Below are 12,517 nucleotides of genomic sequence, written 5' to 3' on the forward strand. Positions count from 1 at the left end.
CCCTGTGTAAAAATAAATAAACAAATGGCATCTTGAACTTGGGACAGCTGGGGTGAACCTGTGGCCCCACTCCATGTTAAGCACCATTGGTTAGGGAGGGAAGCAACCCCAGCTCCTAGGGCCTGCTTTTCATCCATCTTTTGCTTTCCAGTTTTGTTAACCTGGGATGAAGACCTAATTTTTCCTTGTGTTATAAGGTCCAATCCAGTGGGGTAAAAGCTGCAGCTTATTTGAACGGAAAGATCAGTTTCCGGAGCCAGACCTGGGGTTGACTCCCAGCTTCACTTTCTAGGTGTTTGGCCATCGGCAAGCTACTCCACTTCCCTAAGCATCTGCTTTTTTTTTGAGACTGAGTCTCACTCTGGCATCTCAGCTCACTGCAACCTCTGCCTCTCAGGTTCAAGTGATTCTCCTGCCTCAGCCTCCTGAGTAGTTGGGACTACAGGCACATGCCACCACACCCGCCTAATTTTTGTTTTTTATTTGTTTGTTTTTGTTTTTGAGACAGAGTTTCACTCTTGTTGCCCAGGCTGGAGTGCAATGGTGTGATCTTGGTTCACCACAACCTCTGCCTCCCAGGTTCAAGGAATTATTCTACGTCAGCCTCCCAAATAGCTGGGATTACAGGTGCATGCCACCACACCCAGATAATTTTGTATTTTTAGTAGAGACAGGGTTTCTCCATGTTGGTCAGGCTGGTCTCGAACTCCTGACCTCAGGTGACCCACCCGCCTTGGCCTCCCAAAGTGCTGGGATTACAGTCGTGAGCCACCACACCCAGCCAGCCTCTGCTTTTTCGTTGAGAAAATGTGGTCTGCCTCACAGTTACCTATGAGGATTCAGTCATAAACTGTTACATAGTATAAACTCAAAATGTTCATTTCTTTCTCATTTTTGTCATGTGAACTTGAGGGTTTTGTTGTGTTGTTTAAGAGAAGTAGGCTATAGCAGTTAGTGTGGACCCAGACCATGGAGGTTTTTGAATCCTGGTGCTGTCATTTACTTATTGGGCATTGGACCTTGGGCCTGTTAATTCACTTATTTGTGCCTTAGTTTCCTCAACTGTAAAATGGGACTATAATAGTATCTACCTCATGGGATTGAGAGGATTAGACAATATATGTAAAAATGCTTGAAACTGTCCCTGTGCATTCAAGAAATCTTAGAAATTATTGTTATTAGAATACGGGAGCGGCCGGGCGAGGTGGCTCACGCCTATAATCCCAGCACTTTGGGAGGCTGGTGGATCACCTGAGGTCAGGAGTTCGAGACCAGCCTGGCGAAGATGGTGAAACCCCCATCTCCACTAAAAATACAAAATTAGCAGGGCATAGTGACGGGCACCTATATAATCCCAGCTACTTGGGAGGCTGAGGCAGGAGAATCACTTGAACCTGGGAGGCGAAGGTTGCAGTGAGCTGGGATCATGCCACTGCACTGCAGCCTGGACAGAGTGATTCTGTCTCAAAATTTAACAACAAAAAACGGGCGGGGCACAGCTGTGGCTCACACCTGTAATCCCAGTACTTTGGGAGGCCGAGGCAGGAGGATCACAAGGTCAGGAGTTGGAGACTAGCCTGACCAACATGGTGAAACCCTGTCTCTACTAAAAATACAAAAATTAGCTGGGTGTGGTGGTGCGTGCCTGTAATCCCAGCTACTTAGGAGGCTGAGGCAGGAGAATCGCTTGAACCCGGTGGTGAAGGTTGCAGTGAGCCGAGATCGTGCCACTGCACTCCAACCTGGGCGACTGAGGGAGACTCCATCTCCAAAAAAAAAAAAAAAAGAAAAAAGAAATTGCAGGAACACTTAATGAGCTGATAAACTGAAGATGAGGAGGAGGAGCCCGAACCTCCCACTACCCAGCTCAGGGGACTATGTAACCGCGTGGGGGAGGCAGAAGCTCTCAGAGACTGAAGAGTAATTGCTGCGGTAGAAAAGGTTCTAGTACCCAATAAGGGAGGAGGGGAATAATAAGGCAGGAAGAAGGGAATGAAAAAAAGGAGGCGTTGGGCGGCTAAGGGTTTGTTCTGTAGCTGATTTAAAACAAAACAACAAAACACATGTATGGTTTCTGCAGACCACAGGATGAAGAGGAGAGGAGACAGAAAAGAGTTTAAAGGGGCCTGCCCTCTTTGCAGGCACCGGCTTGAACCTGGAGCCAGAGTCGAGGAGGCGACCTGGTGGGCTGGCCGGCCTGCCCCCGGGCCCTAGGTCCCGCGAGGCGGGCGGGCGCGAACAGACTACAACTCCCGGCATGCGCCGCGGCGGGCGGGTCGCTGCACCTGCTCAGTGGGGCCGCCCCGGGCGCCTGGGTATTGATTATTCCATTGTGTGGGACGCCTCGACTCCAGCCAGTGAATGAGGCGGAGGAGTGAGGGCGAGGAGGAGGAGGAGGAGGGCGAGGAGGAGGAGGAGGAGGAGGAGGAGGAGGCAGGGAGCGAGCGAGTGCCCAGGGTGAATCAATGGAAACCCCCTCACGAAGCCGGGGAAACACTTCAGCCGCAGCCAAATAGCATTGATTATTTTCCTTCACTTCCCTCACCGCCGTGAATTTATTTATTTATTTTTTCCATCTCCGTCCCCGACGCCCCGGAGCGAGCGCTGGAGGGAGGGAGGAGGAGGGGAAAAAAGAGGAATCAACACATCGGAGAAGTCCCTTCCAAGAGCCGCCCCCTCCCCTCCCCGCCTCGCGCTGCTCGGCGGCCGCGGTTCGACTCCCGTCCCTGCTTCCAGCTGAGGTGTAAGTGCATCGATTTCCGATGCTGCTGGGTTGGTTTTTTTCTCCTCTCCCTCTCTCTCTTCTTCCCTTCCTTGCTCTTTGGAAGCTCGAGACGGGAGAGGAGGCGCTCGGAGACTGCCGCTGGAGGGGACGGAGAGGGACGGGAATGGGCTGGGGGAGGGGACAAGGACGGACGGACAGACAGACCGAGAGCCCAGGGAGAAAGCAGACAGGGGTGTGGGAGGAAGAGGGCGTGCGCGGGGATGAGGGTAGAGAGAGATGCGGGGGTGGAGGGAGAAATGGGAACGGGAAAGGCAGAGGCCCGCCGGACAGACGGAGGGTATGGAAAGCCTAGACGTACCACGCTGAGCTGTGCAGGGAGCGGGGGTCCCGGAGGGAAGGGGAGGCCCGGTGAGTGTGAGGGCTCAGAGCTGTCAGCCTGGAGGGGCCTGGGTCTCGGCGGCCCCCCGCCGGCTGTGGGACGGGAGAACAGCGGCCGGCGGGCTGATGGATGGGCTAGCGCGCTGGGGCGTGGAGTGGGAGGGGACGTGGATACCCTCAATCTTCGTTCGTTTTTGGCTGAAGTTGGGCTTTCCATTCCTTTTTTTGAAAGGGTTGAGTAGGTGAGGGGAGGCCACATGCCCATTCAAGGTGAAGCGTGTCTGTCCTGCACACCCATCCCACCCCCCCCATCCGCTCTTGTCTGCCCCTCTGAGCAGCCCTATCATTTTCAAGCACAAGACCACGCTTCTTGCTGCGCCTGTAGCCCCGCTGATCTCTGTCCATGTGTCCCTGACTTTTGGTTTTGCCGTTCATCTCGCCTCTTCCATCCCATCCATCTCTGGGTCTGTATGTCACTGCCTCCACTGCTGACCCTTCCCATCTGAGTGATCCTCTCCTTGTGTGTCTCTGTCACTGTGTGTCACGCCTTGGCTGCCTGTTCTGTCGGTCTAGAACTCCATGCCCTCTCCTTCAGAGTCTGTCTGGATATCTCTGGCCTTTTCAGGCTACTTTGGAATTTGGTTATCAGTCATGATTGTGGTGGTCACAGTCAGGGCCTGGAGGAGCGGGATGATGGAGCAAATGTGTCTCCACCAAAGCCTCTAGTGCCTTCAGCATGGCCAGGACAGCCTCCTCTTCCACCTTCACCAGGGAAGCTTTGGAACTTCCTAGCATTGTTGACTGTCCCCTTTGCCATGTGCCTGTCTCCCGCATCAGAACCTCACCTTCTGGTCTCATGCGTGTCATCTGCCTTCCCAGGAGCTTCCCACCACAAAACCTCTTCCCTGCTGACTTAATTTTCCTCCCTTCCCCCACTTTATCATTGTATATTTTTTATTTCCCCATTTTGCTTCACCGCTTTTTTCCATCTGTTTCCCACCAGCTCTCTTATGAGTTTCCACCTTTGTTCCCATAATCTGCCCTCTTCCTACCTTTGCTTCTTGATCATCCTAAGTTTCTTTTATCCCTTTTCCTCTTATCCAGCATTTTAACCCCGGCAGCAGAATGTACCAGCAAGCAAGGGGCTGGGAGAGGTGTGGGGTATGGTTTGTGAAGGCACATAAACAGGCCAAGAAATAATTTAATGGGCTTCCAGGGGCATATAATGCCTTCATCAATCAGTGCCATTATGTCAGTTAACTGTCAACTTTGATTTTGTAAGAGGACATTCCCTAGGACTCTAAGCTCCACCCTGCCTGGTTGCCCCCCATCCTTCAGTTCATTCTCGATATCAGTTGCTTTTTCTTCACTTTTTAGTTCATCTTCTTCCTAGGCCCCTGCTACTATCATATTTAGATCCAGCACCATTTTTTTTATGAGGCAGTGTTTATTAGTGTAATAAAAGCTATCGTATGTAAGGAGCCAGTTTCATTCAGCCTGAAGAACAGTAAGGGTGGATAAAGGATCTGTTGACTTTACCTTGGTTTTTAGACCATCATTGTTTTTCCAAACCTCAGGAGCTCGGAAAGGTAAAAGGAGCAGGTAGACATGGGCAGAAGATGGACGATTTCAGAGGTGAACAGAATTAAAGAAAGGAAGGGGTGGTCAGTGCAATAAACACACGGGGTAGAGAAATGTATGATGTGAGGGATATGCAAAGGAAGAGAGGAAAATCTATGCGGACTGGGGGGCAGAGGAGGAATGAAGGGGTGATTAATTAAGAAATTGGAAGAATGAAACAAAACGTGTTGATAGCAATACAGAAGGTAAAAGGAAGAGAAATGATAGAATATTCCTAAAGTGGAGGTCAACAGAAAAAGCACTATTAAATTAATACAATAGTGAAGGGGGGAAGGAAGGAATTGCCGAACAAGATGAGATGGGAAAAGAGTATGGTACAAAGAAGGTAAATGGATGACAAATGAAGGAGTGCTGAGGCAGATCAGAGCTGCACAGAGCTTGGTAGGGGGAAAAGAGAGGATGAGGTATCAAAGGAAACAAATGCCTCTGGTGTGAGGAGGACACAGCGTGACTGATGCAAAGAAAGCGAGAGCACTGCGGGGGAGGGTAGGGGAGGTCAGAAAAAAAGCACAGCAGAAATAGCAGGAATACCATTGGGCGAAGCCCCAGAAGAGAGAAATGCCCAAGAGAGGGAGAGAAAGCAGAAATGTATGGGGAAGAGAGAGAGAGAACCTTACGAGCATTCATTTCATTGGCCTAATCACTCACTACCCCCACCAAAGGCCTTTGTACTTCATTCCCAAGCTAGAACACAAGCAAAGAAATGAAAAAGTAGAATTCCCATAAACTTCAGCTGAGAGGAACTTGAATCTTCCCAGCCCCTGAGAACCAAAGACCTCAAGCCTCTGATGTCATAAATTGCTGGTATTGCCTTGGCAACCTGACACGGTTCCTCCCTCCATGATGTCAGAGACAGCTGGTGTTACCTTGAGACCCATACAGGAATAACCTGCTGCTTTGCCAGGGTGCTGTATCACCTATGGGGCCAGGGCCTGGGTCGAATTGGTAGGATTTCTGACTCTGGTAGCTTGACCTTGTCTCCCTGGAGCTCTTCTCAGCTCAGAACAACAGTTGTCACAAATAACTCTTGTTTGTGAGCGCCTGTGGTTTGCTAGAGCCTGACGGTAGCAAGAGGAAGGAACCTAAGACAGGGCATTGAGGTCGGGATGGTTGGATGAAAAGTCAGGCAGAGACAGAAGAGGAGGACTAGAAATGGCAGTTACAGAATGTGAAAGGAGAAGGGCTTTGTGAGCTGGGAGAGTTGTTGAAAGTGTAATGGCTTTGGGTTTAGGAATGGAGACTAAGGCTGGAATGCAGAGGAAGGGATCAGGGCTGTGTGAGAGTGTAAACTTATTCAGGGATTGAGAAAAGGGAAGAGTTGTGAAATGCCAGAGGGCACAGTGGAATTTGGCTATACAGAAAGGGTAAAATGGGACAGAGTCCCCTAGTCTGAGAGACCTAGGTCTGGTGAGAGACTCAGGGTTAGTCACATGGCCATCTGAAGAGTGGCTACATCTGTCTAGTTTCCAATTGTTTTCCAGCACCTAGCACAGTGTCTGTCACACAGAAAAGGCTTAATAAATATCTGTTGATCAAACGTTGAATTAGTAGGGAGAGGCTGGGGGAAAGAGCTGCACACCTAATTTTCACCCACTCCCCCCATCTAAGTCTACATTAACGGGCAAACTGGGAAATAAAAAACCGGAGGGAATGGCTGGAGGGTAGTTAACCAGTGACAGTGAGATCTGAAGCAGACAGGAAAGACTGGGTTAGGGTCACACTTGGAGGCAGCCAGGGGAACTCTCAGGGCTGATATGCCGAGTCTTTGTAGTGATAATTGGAGGAAAACCTGAATGAACAGCCCTAGGAGCCCAAGAGGAAGATGTAGAGGAGGGAAGAGAAAGGAGGCGGTTTCCAGAAAAGGTTGAGAGTTGTTTCCAAAGATGGAGTTGGCAAATGTGAATTAAAAGTAGCATCCCCACCTGATTCCCAATCATGAAACTACAACTGAATTGGTCATAACCGTATATATACAATGACCGCAAATAAGGAGTTCATAAATCAGTACCAGACCCATTCTAAACACCTATCCCAACCCAGATAATTATTATTACAAGGAAGGCAGCACTGGCCATGTGGGCCAAAAGGCCAAAGGAGGGAGAAGTTACTGCTGCCCAGATCTTGATGTAAAGAACCCTGTGACGGATGGCCTTGATGTCTGACTCTCCGTTGTTGAAAGACTCCAGAGGTATCTAGAAGAGGGGGAGGCAAGAGATGTAGAGCTCACCACAACTCTCAGAGCGAAATCTGCAGAAAGCAGAGGTCTAAATACACAGAAGCTATAGAAAACAAAGATGCACCCAATCAGGAATCACGAGGTGAAGGGCCAAAAAGCCCCTGAATGGGTTGAGAAATCTACAAAAGAAGACAGGGGAGAGAGCTGGGAGTGCAGGAGGACAGTCTGGCTATAATACGAAAAGGCCAGGGCAGCTGGAGAAGGGGCTGCTGGGCGGCGGGGCCTGAAGGAAGGACAGTGGTGGCTGTTGCACTGTCAGCCACCGCTACGGAGTTGGGCAGCTCATATTTTGCAGCAGGCGACAGGCTGTCGACACAGCGGTCCTTTACCTCACCGTTAGAAACTCATTTCATTGATTTTTCCATCTTTCTTCTTGAGCTTCTCACACTAAGCGCAGTCATCCCACCACCCACTTTCCCAGAGCCCCTTGCCTCTCTGGGGAAAGTCCCAGGGAACTGCCTGCCCATCCCTCCTCCCCAGGCTGGCAAGGCAGGGGTGAAAGATTTAGAAGTAACTTCCAGCCCCATAGGGTAATCCCATGAGCTCTCAGTGGCTTCCTCATGTAGGAACGAATCCAGAGACCAGGGCCCCCATGTGCAGTTGTTAAGGGGTGACAGGGCTGAGGTCCACCCACAGTCCTGTCACCAAGCTGTACCACTGGCATGAGGGCTGCATACACCTGGAGGAAGGTATCTTTGAATAATTTCTACTGAGACAGCTCAGCACCCCTCAGCATTTTTTACCCCCAAAGTCTAACGAGAGAACAGGAGCCCTCTTTCTGTGTTTGGCAGGAACACAGGATTACATCAAAGCTAAAGTTCAGGCCTTGGAATTCCCAGCAGGGCCATCAACTGGGATGTCGCACGCACAGAGGCCTGTGCAATCAGAAAGACATGAACGTTCCAGGGTGTGCAAGACCTCTCTGCAGAGAGGTTTATGCATGGAGAGTCTGATCCTATGGAGCATGTTGATGTGCAAAGTCAGTGGGGCAGAATGGGTGTGGGCAGGAATTTAACTTCATGTATGCACATTTCCCTAGTGCCTCCTCCAGTCATATCTAACTACCCTGGACCTCTCCCTTTGGGGCTGGGCTTGGGCTAGAGGTCAAGAGTCAATTACCAGTCATTTGGCTTCTCAGTGAAGCAGGACAGAGGGTGGGCCAGAAGTGTTAGATTGTGTTTCCCCGAGGACCTGATGGGGTAAACGCCATTTCCATCCTCAGATTTTTCTTTTTTCTTTTTCTTTCTTTTTTTTTTTTTTTTTTTTGAGATGGAGTCTTGCTCTGTCACCCGGGCTGGAGTGCAGTTGCCGGATCTCAGCTCACTGCAAGCTTCGCCTCCTGGGTTTACGCCATTCTCCTGCCTCAGCCTCCGGAGTAGCTGGGACTACAGGCGCCCGCCACCTTGCCCGGCTGGTTTTTTTTGTATTTTTTTTTTAGTAGAGACGGGGTTTCACCGTGTTAGCCAGGATGGTCTCAATCTCCTGACCTTGTGATCCGCCCGTCTCGGCCTCCCAAAGTGCTGGGATTACAGGCTTGAGCCACCGCGCCCGGCTCAGATTTTTCATTCTTTGTTTTGTGATGCCCTTTCCTTCCCCTAGTCTCAAGCCTCTGTCTTCTTTATTCATGGGCCATGGTCATGGGTCTAGATTTTTCTGCTCCTCTTTACTTGTGGGCCTCTTGCCTCCATCACAGTTGTCTGCATTTCCCCCCAGCCATCTCTGTGTTCGGTATCACTGGTCTGCTTGGGCCACAGATGCCCTTCTTCTTCTCATCTCCAGCTTCTTCAGGCTAAGTGGTTTCCACAAACCTATAGATAAATCCTGCTGCTTTAAGGAAAGAAGTGTGCTTGAAATTAGGAAGAGAGAAGGCCAGGAAAGGATAGGAAAAAGGTTCAGGAAAGATTAGGCAGGGAGAAGTTGGGAGAGAGTATGACAGCGATAGGAGCCAAAGGTGAAAAACCCATGACTTGGAGATGGGAGACAGCACAGAGAGATGGCCACAATTTAAATGAGAAAGGGAGGAGTGCGGTAGGCTGTGAGGACTAAGAAATTGGAGAGAAAACAGGAAGCCTGACCCCTCCGCAGGGAAATGAAGACAGCTGAGCAGGGCGGACGAGTGGTTGTGTAAGAAGTAGGGCTGAAAAGCCAGGCCGTGGTCTCAGCCTGTCTGTGTCAGTCCTGAGTTCAAGCCGTGCTGGCTTTGACCCTTATGGGAGGAACTGAAGTGGCAAATTAACGATGATAATGAAGTCACTGCTCCTTGTTTGTCTTTGCTGGTTTCCCCTTGAGATTCGTCCTTTGGCCAGACAGGGCAATGTGGGGGAGGGGAGGGACTGGAGCCATGAAGGGCGGGGGAGAGGGAAGGAAAAGAGAATGGAGAAATGGCAATGTGGAGGACAAATCGACTAGGGGAGAGAAAAGCGGGGGGTGATGAGTGAAGAGAAGAGCCCAGGAATCGAAGAGAGGAGTGGGGAAGGGAGACGTGAAAAGAGAACGAAAGAGGAGAGGGGTGCGGAAAAACGGCCAGGGAAAAGAACAATGGGGGACAGGAAAGGGAAACGTGGTAGGAGGAGCAGAAAAAAAAGGTGGGAGAAGGAAAAGTGGAATGGAGAAATGGCGAGCCGGAGGGAAAGAACGTGGCCAGCACTGCAAAAGCTGCAGCTGGCAGGGCCAGTGGGCGGGGCCTCATCTCCATCTCTAATGGCTGTGAAATGAGGTTAGCTCCATTAGAGGCAGCGAGAGTGTAACGAGATCGCACTCATTAGGGCTGGGCCATCCCAGTAATTACCACCACCCTAAACACGCCCGCGCCAGCCGGGCCAAGCACAGACGGGCTCACAGCAACACACTGAACAGGACACCCTGCTTCTGAACGGGAAGCACAGGGCCCACACACATGTACATGGAGGGCCTGGGAAAATCCAGCCAGGGAGAACAAGTACTTTCACCAACCCCAAAGAAGTACTGGGACAGGGCTACAGTCAGGTTACTAGCTGCCCCACATACAATCAAAAAACAACAAACATACACATACCCCAACACAGGAAATAAGGCATATGGATGAATAATTATCATTTCCATTTATTGATTACACCCAAAGTACCAGTCTCAATGATGATCCTCTCAATGGACGTTTAACTCCATGAGGTACTGTTCCCCATTCCCTTTTTTTTTTCTTTCTGTTTTTGCTTTGTTTTGTTTTGTTTATTTTTAGACAGGGTCTCACTCTGTCATCCAGGCTGGAGTGCAGTGGTACGATCTCAGCTCACTGCAACCTCTGCCTCCTGGGTTCAAGCGAGTAGCTAGGACTACAGGTTTGCCTCAGCCTCCTGCCTCAGCCTCCTGAGTAGCTGGGATTACAGGTGGGTGCCACTACGCCCGGCTCATTTTTTTGTATTTTTAGTAGAGACAGGGTTTTACCATGTTGGCCAGGCTGGTCTCAAACTCCTGACTTCAAGTGATCCACCCACCTCAGCCTCCCAAAGTGCTGGAATTATAGGTGTGTGCCTGCCCTGCCCCATTCTCTATATGAAGAGACTGAATAGAGACTTCAAGCAACTTACCTGAGGTCATTTACATATTAAGGAACAGAACTAGAATTTGATTCCAGGTCTCTCTGACTTTAAAGGCTGTTGTTGTTTTTTTGTTTTTTGAGACAGGGTCTCCCTCTATTGGAGGGAGACTGCTTGTCTGATGAAGTTCATATGCTAATATGGATACACATGTGTAGACCTTCAACTTTAAGAGATGTTGTCAGAAATGGTACACATATCATTCAAATAACACTACCTGCCATTATCTATCCCTCCCTCCTGTTCCCACTCCCTCCTCCTACTCCTTCCCTTCCTTCACACAGGGCATGGCCAGTGCCCCTGCATGGACTGCAGTGTGAATAACACACCCTGGAGTTACACAAAGCAGCAGTCCTGTTCTGGCCCACCTTTTTTTTGGGGGGGGGACAGAGTCTAGCTCTGCCACCCAGGCTGGAGTGCAGTGGTGCAATCTCGGCTCACTGCAACCTCCGCCTCCCAGGTTCACGTAATTCTCCTGCCTCAGCCTCCTGAGTAGCTGGGATTACAGGTGCATGCCACCACGCCTGGCTAATTTTTGTATTTTTAGTAGAGACAGCATTTCACCATGTTGATCAGGCTGGTCTCGAACCCCTGACCTCGTGATCCACCCACCTCAGCCTTGCAAAGTGCTGGGATTACAGGCATGAGCCACCACACCTTGCCTGGCCCATCTTATACTAAGAAACAAACTAAATGGAAGACAGCCATCTAGCACCTTCAAGCTTAAAGAGGAACATGATAGCACATATGCTCAAGGTGACACACAGGAGTAATACAATCAGACTCAAAAGGCCTCATTCAAAATGCATACCAGGCAGAAGCTTACAAATTAACCCAAGAGCAGAGGCGCTGACGTCAGGCTACCTGAGTTCCAATCTCAATTCTACTTCTTTCTAAGCAGGAGATCTTAAAAATTACTTAACCCATATGTCAGTCTCCATGTTTGTAAACTAGGAATGAATAGCTGCATGTAACCCATATAAGTCAGTCTCCATGTTTGTAAACTAGGAATGAATAGCTGCATCTATTGCATCAGATTGTAGTGGAGGATTAGGTGATGTGATACTTGCCAAGGGCCTAGCGCGGTGCCTGGCCCATGGCAAACATTTAAAGATGTTAGCTATTTACTATTATTATAATTAGTTTTTGTTGTTGTAATAGTATTTAAATGCAGTCATTACATCACACAGGTTCACAGAATAAAATAACCAGAAAGACTTATGTAAATAAGACTTATGTAAATACACGGTCACTTAGAATGTTTTCCTTCCAGTCGGGTGCGGTGGCTCACGCCTGTAATCCCAGGCCAAGGTGGGCAGGTCAGGTGGTTAGAAGATAGAGACCATCCTAGACAACATGGTGAAACCCTGTCTCTAGCCGGGTGTGGTGGCTCACACCTGTAATCCCAGCACTTTGGGAGGCCAAGGTGGGCGGATCACGAGGTCAGTAGATCAAGACCATCCTGGCTAACATGGTGAAATCCTGTCTCTACTAAAAAAAAAATCAGCTAGGTGTGGTGGCACGTGCCTGTAGTCCCAGCTACTCAGGAGGGCAAGACAGGAGAACTGCGTGAACCCAGGAGGCGGAGGTTGCAGTGAGCCGAGATCGTGCCACTGCATTCCCAGCTTGGGTGGCAGAGCAAGACTCGGTCTCAAAAAAAAGAAACCCTAGCCGGGCGCGGTGGCTCAAGCCTGTAATCCCAGCACTTTGGGAGGCCGAGACGGGCGGATCACGAGGTCAGGAGATCGAGACCATCCTGGCTAACACGGTGAAACCCCGTCTCTACTAAAAATACAAAAAAAAACTAGCCGGGCGAGGTGGCGGGCGCCTGTAGTCCCAGCTACTCCGGAGGCTGAGGCAGGAGAATGGCGTAAACCCGGGAGGCGGAGCTTGCAGTGAGCTGAGATCCGGCCACTGCACTCCAGCCCGGGCAACAGAGCAAGACTCCGTCTCAAAAAAAAAAAA

At 50.0% G+C, this 12,517-nt stretch overlaps 1 protein-coding gene across 1 annotated transcript in view; it reads left to right on the top strand.

Annotated features, from left to right (window-relative positions):
* The first annotated feature begins 2,324 nt into the window (after positions 1-2,324).
* Positions 2,325-12,517, top strand: part of ZFHX2 (zinc finger homeobox 2) — a 32,634-nt gene continuing 22,441 nt past the window's right edge. Inside the window, exon 1 of the mRNA XM_023230392.2 lies at positions 2,325-2,743. The gene's annotated coding sequence lies outside the window, so the exon portion shown is untranslated. The remainder of the gene's footprint in view (positions 2,744-12,517) is intronic.

Source organism: Piliocolobus tephrosceles, chromosome 6 (assembly GCF_002776525.5).
Source record: "Piliocolobus tephrosceles isolate RC106 chromosome 6, ASM277652v3, whole genome shotgun sequence".
NCBI classification, from domain to species: domain Eukaryota; kingdom Metazoa; phylum Chordata; class Mammalia; order Primates; family Cercopithecidae; genus Piliocolobus; species Piliocolobus tephrosceles.